General features: G+C 42.8%; 1 long non-coding RNA gene across 1 annotated transcript in view; it reads right to left on the bottom strand.

Moving 5' to 3' along the window:
- The window catches only part of LOC144319052 (uncharacterized), a 431793-nt gene extending 425276 nt beyond the window's left edge, over positions 1–6517 (bottom strand). The window contains exon 1 of the long non-coding RNA XR_013384969.1: positions 3238–6517. This is a non-coding gene — a long non-coding RNA (uncharacterized LOC144319052). The remainder of the gene's footprint in view (positions 1–3237) is intronic.
- Between the last annotated feature and the right edge of the window lie 4784 nt (positions 6518–11301).

Consider the following 11301-nt stretch of genomic DNA (forward strand, 5'->3'; position numbering starts at 1 on the left):
TGGTTTGTGTGACCATGTCCAAAGCTGATGGAAGAACAGGGTGGGGGCACAAACTCTCACCCTCAAGCTGGTGAAAAGAACAAGAACTCATCCTTGGCTTGCAAGATCAAAGTCTCCCACCTGCCATGGAGAAACTCCTATTTCTATGAATGAGAGCTTAACTTCCTGCATAGCCAGCTGAGGACAGCGGAAACAGAAGACTTGAGAAGGCTCAACTAGAGTGAGGATCCAGACACCTTCCACCAAGAGAAATCCCACTTGTAAAAATAAGAGGATTATTCGGCTGTGAAATTTGCTTAGTAATTGAACAGGAAACTTATTTTGATTCCCAGGGGAAAAGCCAGACATTAAGCAATGCAAATTCCCATTCAGCCAGGAGCCAAATAAGCAGAAAATGTGAATCACCAGAGTCTTCCCTCCACACCAGACCCACATTCTATTCTTTGGGAAAGAAACTAAGAAAATCAACATCTCTGACATCTCTGACATCTCTAACAAGCAGACTACCAGAATGGATTGAGGAGGGGGCTGCCCATGTCTCTCAGTCTCTATCGGGGAGCCCCTCAGAATCACATGCAGGGGACCAGCCACATCCTGTGTGTTCTCCTGTGAACCTCTCAGATCTTTCAAGGGCCAACAGGAGAGACCGGCTCTTGATCAGGCACTTAGATGTGTGGTCAATGCCCCAGTGAGGGGAAACACAGGGACTGAGGCACAGAGAAGAGAGTCAACTCGCCCAACCAGGGCTGGGGCGGAATGAGGGAAGGCTTGAGCAAATCTTCCCTTCCACATAGCACAGGGATGTTTGTGTTCGTTCTAAGATCCACCAACCAGTTCAACAGTTTGCAACATGTGGTGTGCTCCTCGCTCCCCTTTAGCACTGGGTGTCGGGGCAACCCCAGTGGCCCAGCGGTTTAGCGCTGCCTTCAGCCTGGGGTGTGATCCTGGAGACCTGGGATCAAGTCCCATGTCAGGCTCCCTGCACGGAGCCTGCTTCTCCCTCTGCCTCTCTCTCTTTCTCTCTCTGTCATGAATAAATAAATAAAATCTTTAAAAAATAATAAAATAAAATAAATAGAACTGGGTGTCGGGAGAGCTGGTGAAAGCCTCACCTGTATGCTTGGGTCCTGACATTGATAATAACAGCTGTTAGTATTTTTCTGAACATTCATCCTGGGCCCAGATACTGGACTAAGCACTTAATATGTTCACTCATGTAATCCTCATGATGAGCCCATGAAGCCAGTGCATGTGGTTAAGACAGAGGCCAACGTCTGAATCTGTGTCTTCCAAATACTGGCTGTATGACCAAGACCCTTCTCTGTGCCTCCACTTTCTCATCTGGAAAATGTGTGTGACAGACAATAGTACCTACCTCATAATGCTGCTATGGAAAGTTAGAGGAGTTGTACAAGCAGCGTCTGGACCATAGTACGCAGAGTGTGAGCATGGCTATCATCATTGCCATCCCTTCTCTCAGACAAGACAAACTGAAGCTCCAAGGTAAGAAGGCTACTACTGTCCTACTGTCAAGGTGTCAAGTCCTGCCCTCCTGCACACTGCCGCCTGCTCCCACAGCAGCTAAGTCACCTTCTACATGCTTGTCCTTTGGACGCCTCAGGAAGTGGGGACACTGCATCTTCTCTCTGCTCTGGGAGCATAGCTGGGCATGGGCTTCCTCTCCCTGGGCACCTCCCCATCTGCCCACATCACCTCCTCAGCTGAAGCGGTGGACTCCCTGGGGGGAAGCAGGGGCTGGGGCGGGGGGGTCTCGGTGGCTTTCCTATGCCAGGCTGCTGCACTCTTGGCAAAGAGGATACAGATATGCAACCCCATTCAAACATTAGGGTACCTGTGTTAGTACTTTAACAGCATGGCAGGGTGTTAAAGTACTGGGTGGCTCAGTGGTTGAGCATCTGCCTTCTTCGGCTCCAGTCGTGATCCTGGAGTCCCGGGATCAGGCCCCACATCGGGCTCAGCGCAGGGAGCCTGCTTCTCCCTCTGCCTGTCTCTGCCTCTCTATGTCTCTCATAAATAAATACATCTTTAAAAATAATAAAATAACAGCAAGGCAAAACACATCAGACACAGTGCTTGTGTCACCACATGTATACACTTATTCTAAACACGACCCATCCTCACAGCCCCAAAAGACTCCTTTATCTTTAGTACAGAAAGGAAACAAGAGAAAGAGAGCTGGTAATTCAAGACTATTTGGATTCACTTTTCCTCTATGCCATTCCTATTCCCCTGCACAGATGAGAAAAAAAAGAAAAAGAAAAAAGAAAAAAAGAAATGTTGGCTGCTATAAAGAACTTACACAACATTACAGTATTCATTTATTCAAATATATTTCTTGGGATCCCTGGGTGGCTCAGCGGTTTAGCGCCTGCCTCAGCCCAGGACTTGATCCTGGAGACCCAGGATCAAATCCCACATCGGGCTCCCCGAATGGAGCCTGCCTCTCTCCCTGTCTCTGTCTCTCATGAATAAATAAATAAAATCTTAAAAAAAAAAAAATATATATATATATATATATACTTCTTGAGGATCTTCTATGTCCCAAGTTCGGGACTCCACCCCTGCTAATGGAAGCAGTGTCTGGTCTGCTTAAAAGACTCTTTGTAATACTTACAACAAACACTTCTTGTTATCTGAGGATTTGCTGCTACCCATGTAATTTGAATTAACATGTTAATAGTGACTCATCATCTCAATGGCCCACTGCCCTACTGACTCCCAGGGGTCTCCACTTTCTACAAGTGCTCTTAAGAATTTCTGGGAGTTGAGATCCCTGGGTGGCACAGTGGTTTAGCGCCTGCCTTTGGCCTAGGGCATGATCCTGGAGACCCAGGATCGAATCCCATGTTGGGACACTCCGGTGCATGGAGCCTGCTTCTCCCTCTGCCTATGTCTCTGCCCCTCTCTCTCTCTGTGTGACTATCATAAATAAAAATTAAAAAAAAAAATTTTCTGGGAGTCAAGGTGCCAGGGTGGCTCAGTCAGTTAAGTATCTGCCTTTGGCTCAGATCATGATCCCATGGTCCTGGAACTGAGCCCCATGTCGGGCTCTCTGCTACATAGGGAGCCTGTTTCTCGCTTTCCCTCTGCCCGCCACTCCCCCTTGCTTGTGTGGTCAAATAAAATCCGTTAAAAAAAAATAAAAATAAAAAAATAAAAAATAAAAAAAAATTACAACCCTCAAGAATTTCTAGGAGTACCCAAGTGGTGCCTTACCTATGGTTTCAAAGGAGTCCTGTCCCACCAGGAAGCATCTGCTCCATGGGGGGCTGCCTCCAAGGCCCTGATGACCCTCTGGTATCAGTTCCCACAGCAATCTGGAAGAGCAGAAGAGAATGATTCTCTCTCCCCTTTTGTCTTACACCCTGTCAGAGGACTTCCTAATGGAGCTTAAAAATTTTAGGGACATAGATTTTTAAGATTTTTTTATTTATTCATGAGAGACAGACAAAGAGAAGCAGAAACATAGGCAGAGAAAGAAGCAGGCTCCCCACAGGGAGCCCAATGTGAGACTCGATACCAGGACCCCAGGGTCACACCCTGAGCTGAAGGCAGACACTCAACTGCTGAGCCACCCAGGTGTCCCAAGGGACACAGACTTTTCAAAGTTTACATCTAACCCCTCTGTCCAGGTACATAACTGGGAAGGTCTCCAGCAAGGTATGCACCAATGAGAAGGCCAAACTCAGAAACACCCCTTTTCTTGGAACAAGAGGGCTGCCTGGTTCCTTCTTAGGCCCCTTGATGGTCCCATCCCCGCCCCCCATTTGTCAGACATACCAAACATGTGTAAATCCCACCCAGAGGGGACCTCAAAACACCTGTAAGACTTCACTTCCTTGAACATCACCAGACCTCACCCCTCTTTGGGCAGGGTAAGAGACATCCACATTTTCGGGCTGTGCAGCACCACTTTTTCTTTTTTATTGAGGTATAATTCACATAACATAAAATTAAATATTTTAAAATGTACAATTCAGTGGTGTTTAGCACATTCATAATGTTGTAAAACCATCATTTCTATGTTCCAAAACGTATTCGTAACCCCCAACAGGAAACCCATACCCGTTAAGCAGGCATCCCCATCCCTCCCTCTTTCCAGCTTTCCATAAGCACGAGTCTGCTGTCTGTACAGATTTACCTATCCTTGATGGCGCATATAAATGGAATAATAAAATGTACAACTTTTTGCATCTGGCTTCTTCCACTTGGCATGTTTTTGAGGTGCATCCACAGTATAGCACGCATCAGTGCTGCTTTCCTTTTCAGGACTGAAGTGACAGGACACTGTATGGACAGACCACATCTGGATTATTCAGTTATCACATGACGAATGTTTGGGTGGGTCCCACATTTTGGCTGTATTGCGAATAGTGCTATGAACATTTGTACACAAGTATTTGAATACATGTTTTCAACTCTTTGTATAGATACAAAGAATGTACCTCAGACTATGTACCTCAGAGTAGATTGCTGGGTCATACAGTTATTCTATGTTTAACCACACTGTTTTCCATAGTGGCTTCACCATTTCACATTCCCAGCAGTAATGTCTGAGGGTTCCAATTGCCCCACATTCTCACCAACACTTGTTTTTGTTTTCCATTTTTTTATGATAGCCATCCTACTGTGAAGTGTTATCTTTCTGTGGTTTTGACATTTCTTTCACAATGAATGATGTTGAGCATCTTTTCATGCGCTTATCGTCCATTTGTATTATGCCTCCTTTGGAAAAATGTCTTTTCAAATCCTCTGCCCATCTTTTAATTACGTTGTCTTTTTGTTGTTATGACAGTCCATTATATATTCTGGATACTAGATGCTAATGAGATACATGATTTGCACCATCTTTCCCCATTCGGTAAGTTGTCTTTTCATTTTGATAGTATCTTCTAATGTATAAAAGTTTTAGATTGTGATATAGCCCAATTTATCTATTTTATTGCTGTTGACTGTGTTTTTGGTGTCATATCTAAGAATCCACTGTCAGATTCAAGGCCATGAAAACTTACCATATTTTCTTCCAAAAGTTTATTTAGTTTTAGCTCTTATATTTAGGTCTTTGATCTATTCTGAATATTAATTTTTATATGTCAGTTCAAGGTCCAACTTTCTTTTGCATGTGAATACCCACTTGTCCTGGCACAATGTGTTGAAGAGACTATTCTTTCTCCATTAAATCTTAGTACCCTTGTCAAAAATTGGTCATAGATGTATAGTATTTCTAGACTCTCATTCTATTTTATTGATCTATGTTTGTCTTTATTCCTCCTGGGACTCCCATTCATGCAGGTTATATTCTTGATGGTGTACCACAGTTCTCAGGCTCTGACAATTTTTCTTCATTCTTTTCTCCTTCTGCTTCTTGGATTAAATCACCTCAACTGACCGGTCTTTAAGTTCATGGGTTCCTTCTCCTGCCTGCATAAATCCGATTCTAAGCCCTTCTAGTGAATAAATTTTTCACCTCAGCTTTTATACTCTTCAGCTCCAAAATTTCTATTTGGTGCCTTTTCTAAATTCCTATCTCTTTACTGACATTCTCTATATACTGAGACATTGCTCTCCTGATTTCCTTAGGTCTTTGAGCATATTTAATACAGTTAGTTGAAGGTCTTTGTCTAGTAAGTCCAATACCTGGGCTGCCTCCTGGACCGTTTCTATATTTTCTTTTTCCTCTGTGTAAGGCTTTAAATCGTTTCTTTGAACAGCTAGTGACTTTTGTTGTTGAATACTGGCTATTTTGAATATATGGCAACTCTGGAAGTCAGAGTTTCCCTTCTCTCAGGGTTTATTGCTGCCTGTTGTAGGTTGCTGGTGTTTGCTTGCTTACAGACTTTCCCTATTTATGTGAGTTCTGTGTTCCTTTAGCTTATTGAACAGCTGCTATCTTGACAGTTACCATAAAGGTCTGAAGCCAACAACAACAAAAAAACTTCTAAGGAAAGAAAAAATACTCTCCTACATCTTTGCAAAATGGAACCCTGTCAGAGCTAACTCTTTGAACACTTAGCCTGGCTGCTTAGAACTCTACCTTAGTGTCACTTCCTACTCTCACAAAGGCTGAAAATCAGCAAGAGATGAAAACTTAGTCTTCTCAGGCCTTTGCTGAGTATATGTCTCACTCTTAGTTTGCACGTGGCTTTTCTCCATTCCCAGCTATATGCAGCAGCTTTGAAAAGCCCTATTCCCACACATCCCTGTCCCAGTCTCTTCTTCCCAGGGTTCTTGGTCTATTATTTGTCCCAAGTGTCAGGCTGCTGAGGCCAGTACTTGTGCCTTTAAATGTTTTCAGCAAAAGCCACCTGGCAAGCCATCACCCCCAGGAACACTGTGAGTGAATAAACAGAAAGCCTTTCCACCTGTCCTTGAGAGACACCAGACAGGTAGATACCCACAATTACATTCCTTGAAAGTAAGTTCTATGTTGCTCCTTCTATCACCAGCAACCAGCACCAGACATTTGGACACCCATCCTCATAGCATTTAAAATGCCACAGCAGGGATCCCTAGGTGGCGCAGCGGTTTGGCGCCTGCCTTTGGCCTAGGGCACGATCCTGGAGACTCAGGATCGAATCCCACACTGGGCTCCCGGTGCATGGAGCCTGCTTCTCCCTCTGCCTGTGTCTCTGCCTCTCTCTCTCTCTCTCTCTGTGACTATCATAAATAAATAAAAATTAAAAATAAAAAAATAAAAAAATAAAATAAAATGCCACAGCACTCTTGCAACATAAAGCTGCAGCTTCTCTCTTCACCAAGTTTTCCCTGTTTTAAGTTTTTCATTAGAGTCCAGAGTTCAGAAGCTGATTCTGACAGTTCTTGCCAGTTCGTTAGTTGTACTGGGAGAAGGACAGAGCCCTAGATTTTCTCTCTTCTACCATTTTTGGTTGCCTGGCACTTTTTGTGTCTGGAGAAAATCCCCTATATGTGAATCTAATGACCCTAGGGACTTGTGGAGGCCAGGGATTTGTTTGCCCTCCAGCTGGTATTCCACTTAGATCCTAGCAAGATTGGCCCTGCATCTCAGAATACATCAAAAACATAAATGTATTAAGGAACACAGGGTGCTCTTGTCATTCAGGATCATATGCTCAGCACTGGCTCCGCATGATCTGTAATCCCAAACATCCCATTTCATAACTAACATTGTTCAGGCCCCAAGGAATGTTCTCCTTATCTCTTGCCCTAAAATCTCTCAACAAAAGGTAATTGTATCTGAAGGTCACAAAGGTTTGTGGACTACTGCATCTGCCAAGGTTTAGACAGTTTCAGAGAATAAGAAGGAAGTGTTTACAACACTCAACTAACAAATTAATCCTTTTCAAGTGGCATGCATGCAAAGGATTCTAGCATAACAGCAATGGTGAACATCCATTTTTCAGCTTCTCTTCATGTTCCTCAGCTACAATAGCTGAATTGTAGCTGAGGAACATTCTACAATGTAAACAATTTATACCACTAATCTGTATATATGAAATCTACACACAAGATGTAATGTGACACCAATTCCTTACGTTAGCAACTCAAATGGCATTGAATACTAGAAAGGCAAAAAGTCATGTAACAAAAATATTACAGCAGATTAATAAAGCTGTTTTCAAAACATTAGTTAAAATTTTCAACTTTAAATAATCTTGATTTAAAACTTTGATACCGGGGATCCCTGGGTGGCGCAGCGGTTTGGCGCCTGCCTTTGGCCCAGGGTGCGATCCTGGAGACCTGGGATCGAGTCCCACGTCGGGCTCCCGGTGCATGGAGCCTGCTTCTCCCTCTGCCTGTGTCTCTGCCTCTCTCTCTCTCTGTAACTATCATAAATAAATAAAAATTAAAAAAAAAAAATTAAAACTTTGATACCTTAACCGCCATCCCAACGTAACGACTCTAGTTCCCTGACGTCCTAAACCTGAGTGTTAGGCTCTAGGCTCCTGTACTGTGTGTGCACTAAGATCCTGTCCAGTTAAGAAATAAATGTGGCTCCTTATGCAACACCAAAAAATAAAAAAATAAAAATAAATAAATAAAACTTTGATACCTATTACTTATACTTTGTATTTTGCCCTGTTATTTTAATACTTTTGAATATTTTAGAAAACTTTACTGAGTTTTCTGAACATTTTTTAAAATTTTTACATTAACTTTCATTTACATTTCCCATAAAATGAACATTCAATTTTTTATATTCTGAAATTGTAAATGTTAAAAAAATTTTTTCTTTACCCTTTACATCAGTACTGCCAGAACATAAATTACACAACTTTTATTATAACAACATACTTAGTGATTTTATGAAAATGAAGGAAACAGAAATTTTAAGGAATAGTTAATAGTTTATAACTCACAAACGTCTTCATTTTATTTCTCAGGCAAATATTGCTGGCCCATCAACTTACTCAGATATATACAACAATTAAGTTGTTCTCTAGGATGGTCTGCCAACTTCATCACATAAAAAGATGACTGGGGTTTGTTATGAAGTTGTCAAGATAGAACATATTTTACTACACAGCTTGTTAGCTTGAATTATAACTTTTAAATATATAGATATACGGCACATAGGCCTATTTTTTAACTTTTGCCCTGGCACTGTCTGACCGCAGTTAGGGCATAACTTTTGATCCATAGAGCACTGCTTCTCAATCTGGGGGGAGTCTGGCAAGGGAATGTGACCATGCCTGGAGCCATTGGCTGTCTCTAGCGGCATCCAGGGTGGAGGCCAAGAGTGTTCCTAAACATCCTACAATGCCCAAGACCGGTCCCTCTCCACCTTGTCCCCCAAAAGAATTAACCAACCCAAAATGTCCACAGTACCAAGGTTATTCTAGTAAAGGTGACAGAGAAACCTCAAGCTTCTGGAAATGGCAGGGGCAAATAACTCAAGAACATGTTAGGGACATAGAATCACAGAAGGAGCAGTGGCGACTGGTTGAAAGAAACTGCAGTTCTCCAAAGAATGGGCCAGAAGTATGATGGAAAAAGCCCTGCCTAAGCTGCAAAGCCTCCAAACTAATTCTCTGACCCTTCCAGAGTTTCCATGAGTTACCTTACATCCCTCAATAAATTGAATCAGCTTGAGGGGTTTGTTTTTTTGCCAACTGACAACACTGACTGATAAAGCAGGTAGGACCAATATCCCAGACCCCATTTTAGACATGGCAAGATAAAGCCCCGTAAGTCCCAGAGCACAGTATTAAGAGTTGGAAATACAGCTGTATGTTTGTTTAAAAATGAATGTCTAGAATTTAGCTCAAACCAGTAACTTTTAGCTCAAACAAGTACTTCTTTTTAAGTAGAAAGGGAGAATGTTATTTCTTGTTCACAAAATACAATCATGGGGGGATGGCTCAGCAATTGAGCGTCTGCCTTTGGCTCAGGGCCTGATCCCAGAGTTCTGAGATCGAGTCGTGCACTGGGCTCCCTGCATGGAGCCTGCTTCTCCCTCTGCCTAAGTCTCTGCCTGTCTCTCATGAATAAAATCTTAAAAAAAAAAAAAAAAAAAAATGGGTAGGGGTACTGCAGCATCTCAGGAAGAGCCCAGACTCAGACACATGAAGATCTGATCTAGCTTATCTGTGCTACTCATAGACAATCACTATCACCTCAAGTAACTTTTTCCACATGGCAGAAATTTATCTTAGAATTTCCATCATTTTAGAAAATTTCACATCTCCCAAGTTCAAAATATTCTAAGGTACCCTTCAACCTGGTTTGAGGTAGGTGCCCCATTCAGGGACTGAGTATCTGTCAGAGGACTGAGGGTTTGGGGGTATTTAAGACCCCTGTGGACTCATGGGAGGACAGAGGTGGTTAATGGAAGGAAAAAAAGCCACATTCAGAACAGAGTGCTAGTCTCCTCAGATCCAGCCAAAGAATCCCTTTTGTTATTCTGTATCCCATCCTAATTTCTTTTTGTAATTCAGCAAACCCTTATTTAATCTGAGATTGCTCTAAACACTCATCAGGTTAGTTAACAAACCCAAATCATCAGGGTGATCTCTTGCTCTTCTGACACTCCCACTGCTGGAGGACTGGATCTCTGCAGTCACTCCCAGTGAGGCCTGGAGTAATGGAGCAGCTACTCCCTGGCACAGAAAGAAAACAGGCAAAGGTCTCCCACTAGCCACTAAACGTTCCAGCTTGGAAGAAGACATCTCTTCGGCTCACAACAAATTCACTGGCCAGAACTGGTCATATGCTAACTGCATGTGCAGGGCGGGGAGCGGGGAGGGGAAGGAGTAGGGGAGAGCCTGAGTATTTTGCAAACAGCTCTAAATTTACTACTCCAGCACTTCACAAGCATTGTATGTAATCTTCACAACCATCACTGAAGTAGTACTATTATCCCTCTATTAAACATGAGTAAACAAGACACACAGGCAAAGCAACTGGCCAAGGTTACATGGCTAGTCACTGAGGCCAGCATTTGATTCCCAAATCGTCACAAATACACATTTTCTTATTGTCTCCCTTGGCTTATCGTCTGTGTGTTATCAATTTCACTGCTTATTAGATCACTTGAACATAAAAAGGGGGGACCTGGGTGCCAGGACAATGAACTTGCAAACTGAATCCCACCCGTATCTCACTCTATTCCGGATTCTTGGGTCCAGGAATTCTGTGGACTCAACATAGTGTATAGCACAGGCGCTAGATAATTCCACTTTAAACAGGTCTTAATTTTTTTAATTAAAAAGAGGCACCCTCCAACAGCCATGAGGGTCAGAGATGACTTTTTTAACATGCCTACATCCCTTGTGATACACTACATAATGGTCATACAGAGATGGGGGAACAGGGATTCCCCAGTGCAAAGCTCAGTCTATTACAGGTCAACAAACTCCATGGAGGGGAAGGACTAGATGTTTGTACATCCTGTAGTCCAAACACTAGACATGGCAAATATCTCATACACCAGTTAGGTTAAAGACCACAAGGCAGGACAGAATTTAAGGGCTAGGAGATAGTCTGTGCATTTAAAGCCTGACTTTGCCACTTCGTAGCATCTTCAACAAACAAATGGATTCACAATTCTTGTGCTTCACTTTTTTCACCAGAAAAACTAGAGCCAGTAACAGTAGCCATGATATAGAATTATAAAAATTAAATGAGACTGTATATGTAAAGCCTTAGTTCCATTCCAGGCATATAAACATTCAGTAAACACTCAAAACTACTAATCTGGGATCCCTGGGTGGCTGAGAGGTTTAGCACCTGCCTTCGGCCCAGGGCGTGATCCTGGAGTCCTGGGATGGAGTCCCATATTGGGCTCCCTTCATGGAGCCT

The sequence above is a fragment of the Canis aureus genome, chromosome 8 (assembly GCF_053574225.1).
Source record: "Canis aureus isolate CA01 chromosome 8, VMU_Caureus_v.1.0, whole genome shotgun sequence".
Classification (NCBI taxonomy): Eukaryota; Metazoa; Chordata; class Mammalia; order Carnivora; family Canidae; genus Canis; species Canis aureus.